The sequence below is a fragment of the Polypterus senegalus genome, chromosome 3 (assembly GCF_016835505.1).
Source record: "Polypterus senegalus isolate Bchr_013 chromosome 3, ASM1683550v1, whole genome shotgun sequence".
In the NCBI taxonomy this organism is placed as follows: domain Eukaryota; kingdom Metazoa; phylum Chordata; class Cladistia; order Polypteriformes; family Polypteridae; genus Polypterus; species Polypterus senegalus.
Genome location: NC_053156.1, coordinates 27,172,899 through 27,178,898, shown reverse-complemented (window position 1 = coordinate 27,178,898; position 6,000 = coordinate 27,172,899).

Here is a 6,000-nt window from a genome sequence, read left to right as displayed (position 1 = left end):
CTGGACACAATGCCAGATATAGTGGAAAGGGTGTGGGTAAAGCCACATGGGGATGGCAAGCTGACCACCCATCCATTTTCAAATCACCATAACCAAGGATTGCACCATGCCAGCTTCATAAGGTGCATGGCAGGGGCCAACCCTAGGTAGGGCACCAGAGCCTAATGAAGGGGTCACTTGGAGATACCCACACAATGCAGATATGGTGAAAACTCCACATAAGTCTGAAGGGCACTCCGTGCACCCAATTCCAATGTTGAAGAGGATAGGCTGTGATGCCTCCACTACCCCAGTGGTCATTTTATGGTCACTCATGCATATGCCACAAAATGGACCGGCAGATATCATTTGGAGTTTCAACCCAGAAATCGTAAATTATGGGCCAGCAGAACCAATCACTTTGCCGCCTTGCCATCTGGACTATGCTAAACACTGATTGGTATAGGTGGCATGTCACACATGTGCTGTAACCTCTGGGTGAATGACTTTTAATGATCATCACAGAAGAGTCCGGTGGGGAAAACTCAGGAGTGAAACGTCACATTTGGTCAAAAATCACCTCAGATGTCATTCTGATGGTGAAGATGAAAGCCAGCTGAGACTTAACTGGGGTCACGTTACATGATGGCGGTCAGGAAGATGCCATTTTACGCGACTAACAATTGCTGGGGAAGACAAACTACACAAGCACATGATGACTTCTCCAAGTTTGCCAGGTTGTGGAGCTCAGTGACGTGTAGCCTGATGGCGCAGGTGACCTTCACCAGTCCTGAGCCTCCACTCGACCCCATGGCTTGGTCATTGTCAACTGTGGACCTTCGATGCTCAGCTGTGTGCCTTAACTAATCCTGTCTACTCACCTGAACTGACCACAGGTGGACACCACACAAAATGCAGGAACATCTCAACGATGATCAATAGAAGGGAAGGCACCTGAGCCAAAGCATGAATACTTGTGCCAATGTGAGATTTCAGGTTTTCATTTTTAATAAATGTGCACAAATTCCTAAAATTCCATTTTCGCTTTCTCATTCTGGGCTATTGGGTAGTGCTTGATAACAAAAAAAAAAAAAGGGTTTTAGCACAAGGGGGCAACAAAATGTGAACAAAGTGAAGGGTCTGAAGACTTTCTAAAGGTACTTTACATCCATCTAATTTAATGGACCAGCCTGTCCCATGACAGTGCTGAAGGTGCCAAAGTCGTCCCCAAGCACATCTGGCATAAGGTAGGAGTTAACTGGGGCAGGTTGACAGTCCATCCAGTCCCCCATACAGGGATAGGGGAGCCCACTGACATGTGCCCAAAGCTTCACTTGTATAAACAAAGGCTGACATCCCTCTGCTGAAGCCAAAACACTTTTGAGGAGGAGGCGCTTGCCCAGTGACCCAGATGGCATTGATGCACAACAGGATAAGAAACTGGACACAGGAGGAGGACCATTTGATCCAGGCCAGGGGACGCCCGGGTTCAAATGGGATCTTCCACATGTGTGCGCAGAGAGCCAAAATCTAAAAACGAATACCTGGGATACACTGCCACCCGGTGGTCTGTGCTGGAATTGCATGCAACAGTCACCGCTCAGATTCGTCTCCGACTTTCTCTGGGCTTCTAGTCTGGGCAGTCCTGCTTAGTGAGCGTGGAGCCCGGCCGGGCTTCCTTTTGTAGTAAATTAGCAATGTTGGGGTACTAATGCAAAACCCCCAAATTATGCTGCATATGTGATAGAAAGAGTGTCCCATTAATGTCCCACTTAGGGCTGATTCACGCTTTGTGCCCACTGTTACCTGGTATGGAGGAATATTTTGGACAAAATGAAATTAAAAAAATATATATAAACTGGGTGGCACGGTGGCGCAGTGGGTAGCACTGCTGCCTTGCAGTTAGGAGAGCCAAGTTCACTTCCTGGGTCCTACCTGCATGGAGTTTGCATGTTCTCCTCTTGTCTGTGTGGGTTTCCTCCAAGTGCTCCGGATTCCTCCCACAGTCCAAAGACATGCAGGTTAGGTGCATTGGCGATTCTAAATTGTGCTTGGTGTGTGTGTGTGCGTGCCCTGCGGTGGGCTGGAGCCCTGCCCGAGGTTTGTTTCCTGCCTTGTGCCCTATGCTGGCAGGGATTGGATCCTGCAGACCCCCGTAACCCTGTAGTTAGGATATAGCGGGTTGGATAATGAATGGATGGGATGGATATATAAACTGAAATAAATACAAGTACAGTGAAATGTACTTACATAAACCCACCACCCCTCCTGATATATCATTTGGTATTTTATATATATATATATATATTTTTTTTTTTTTAACTGTCTTTTTGTCTTGACCTTTTGTAAAGTTTTTATTCACTCCTGGCAACAAATAAAGTATCTATCTATCTATCTATCTATCTATCTATCTATCTATCTATCTATCATATAGTGCCTTTCACAGTCTATCTATCTGTTATATAGTGCCTTTCACATCTATCAGCATTTTTTCACTTAAGAAACATAGCTAAAGTTAGACCTCTTATATCACTGAAAGATGCTGAGAAATTAATTCACGCTTTTGTTTTCAGTCGACTAGATTACTGTAACGCACTCCTCTCAGGACCCCCCAAAAAAGACATCAATCGTTTGCAACGAGTGCAGAATGCAGCTGCTAGAATCCTAACTAGGAAAAGAAAATCCGAACACATCTCTCCAGTTTTGATGTCACTACACTGGTTACCTGTGTCATTCAGAATTGACTTTAAAATACTGCTTATGGTTTATAAAGCCTTAAATAATCTGCCCCATCTTATATATCAGAATGTCTGACACCTTATATCCCAAATCGTAACCTTAGATCCTCAAATGAGTGTCTCCTTATAATTCCAAAAGCTAAACTTAAAAGAAGTGGTGAGGCGGCCTTCTGCTGTTATGCACCTAAAATCTGGAATAGCCTGCCAATAGGAATTCGCCAGGCTGATACAGTAGAGCACTTTAAAACACTGCTGAAAACACATTACTTTACAATGGCCTTTTATAACTTCACTTTAACTTAATCCTGATACTCTGTATGTTCAATTCATCATAATAACTATTCATGGTGGCTCTAAAATCTGTACTAACCCCTACTCTCTCTTCTGTTTCCTTTTCTGGTATCCTTTTACTCAAACCACCGTGATGTTCAAACAATGATGGATGGATTAAAAGCCAGAAGTCTGTATGACCATCAACATCAAGTGACTCCGTGAGAACCCTAACTACAAAGACGACTGTTTCATTTATGTTAGGTAGAATGCCCAGAGGGGACTGGGTGGTCTCGTGGCCTGGAACCCCTGCAGATTTTATTTTTTTTCTCCAGCCGTCTGGAGTTTTTTTCTGTTTTTTCTGTCCACCCTGGCCATCGGACCTTACTCTTATTCGATGTTAACTAATATTGTCTTATTTTAATTTCTTATTTTGTCTTTCATTTTTCTTTTCTTCAGTATGTAAAGCACTTTGAGCTACTTATTCTATGAAAATGTGCTATATAAATAAATGTTGTTATTATCTATCTATCTATTTATGATATAGTGCCTTTCATATCTATCTATCTATCTTATAGTGCCTTTCACATATGTCCATCATATACAGACTATCATATTTATCAGTCTGTTACATGATGTTATTCATGGCTTCCTATCCATTTATAGGTCATCGATGACAGTCCTCCAGCACTCCTTGTCCTGCGTCTCTGTCACTAGTTGGCCCCATTCAAGTCCTGCCAGCTTCATATCAGAATCACGTTTTCTCCTCCAAGTGTTTCTTGGTCTACCGTGTTTCCTGTTGCCTTTGGGGTTCCATGTCAATGACTCACGTGTGACGTTTGGAGCTGGTTGTCGCATGGTATGACCAAACCATTCCCATCGTCTCCTCTGGATTGCCTTCTCCATGGGATGTTGCTGGTGGTCTTTGGCCAATGAATGGCCTTTGGAGGCACCAATTCATAAACGTCTTGGTCATTCTCACAGTATATGCTTCTCCAAATCTCTGCCCTGTAGAGAAGTACTGAGATAACGCTGAATTAACCTTTGAAATAATAAAATATTTACTTTGAAATAAACCCATTGAAATAACCTTTGAATTAAAGAGATGTATCGTGGTGGACCTGCCGCTGTCTACGCTACTCTTGCCATGCTGATCCTGACTTTGATGTCCATATTTGATCCCCCTTGCTTGTCCACCACACTGCCATACCATTTGTAGGCTTCTGTCTTCTCCAGCGATGATCTGAAATGTGACAATAAAAACAGTAAATGATAATAACATGAAATGTGAGTATCAATAACTAAACGTGTCACTCATGAACTACAGTTTTTATGCTTTGTATATTTAATTTTGTGTTTCAGTGCAACTGCACACATCTTGAAATCAAAGCGCAGCAGTCGCTAGAGTCTGCCTTCTACACTTTGATCAATGACAGTGACAGTTTGCATTTCAAGGTTTATTTGTCACGAAGATAAATAAATGACACATTTAATTATTTACACTAACATTTCATGTTATTATTGTTTGTTTATGGTCACATTTCATTTTACTTTCATGTATTTCTTTTTAAAATTTTGTTCGAAATGTTCTTCCGTGTTTGATCGAGGCCGTGTGGAACGTCCAAGTTGAAGTGGCACCCTCTGCGCATGTGCACGAAGAGCCGGCATCTGAAAGCGAATATTGGTAACTTACCGCCACCACGTGGTCTGCGCTGGAACTGCTTCTAAAGGTTTCCTTCACAATGGAGAAGTTGACGAGTCGGTCAGGCGGATTCTCCTTCCCACGGTGCTGACGAGTGAAGCTGGCGGGCTACGCGTTTGTCCGGCATGCAGATCCACACCGTCTAATGCACGGGGGGTTTCGCTCAAAAATGCTGTTCTTTCCCACACCCCATATAAAATGAAGAGGGATTTCATAGTAGTGAACACAAAGATGTACCCTGAAATAAAACAGACTGCCGATGGTTTCATGATCACAGTATATTCGTCACTTTATTTCGTCATTACTTCTTGCCTTTTTACACTTCCATTGCTGTCAATGTACAGATTTCACATACATACTATTTATTTATTTATTTTTTTATATTTTTGCAGAAGATGATAGATAAAAGTAGGCTAAAGGGCTGAACGTCACAGCCAATAAAAACACCGACAATCGCTGAACTTCAGCTTGCAGCAAAGCCACATACATGCGACAGCAAGCTGACCCACTTGTGTGTGCCCCTCGAACCAAAAGCGACTTGGGGTCTTCAGACATGAAGCGAGCTTCCGAGAGCGGAGAGAGAAACAGAATGCAGTTTTCCTAGGAGGACCGTCTTTGTCGGACATGTAGCTGTGGTTGCAGTTTTGGGCTCCAGATCCCTGTCGCCGAATGGGATGAGCAGGTCCATTAATCCAAGCGTGTCCACCCGTCCACTGTCCTGAGCAGGGCCACAGGGAATTTAGAGCACATCCCAGTAAACATCAGACACAAAGAAGGAATAATCCCATGGAGAGGGCACAATGGTGAATGTCCTTAAGTAAAGTAATAACACTTGAAGAAACAACAGTCTTTTCAGGAGAGCATTAATGTGAATATCGATGGTAGTGACAACTGAAGCGTACTCATTTGTTTTAAGAACCTCATTAAAAACAAACTTTTACTTCTTCATAAGGAAGATGTACTGTCACTCTATCCAGAAAGTGAACCCTTCAGCTGAAAGTACATCTGGATTTCTGTCTAACTGTGTATCAATCATATAGCGTCTAAAACATCTGTGACATTTGGGGTCTTTCCTGTCCATTCCAATTTAGAGCCTTTCATATCCATCAATCCGTCAATGCACCTTCAGAAGTGCTGTAGAATAACACAAATAAATACATTTTGAATTTTTTGTGTGAAGGGGCCTCAGTTGCCTCGAAAGTCCGCATATTATAATCGGTTCATTTAGCTAATAAAAGGTGTCAGTTTGCTTGACTTCTCATTGCACCCATAATGGCTAAAACGGTGCAAGACCACGCTACTTACTATGGA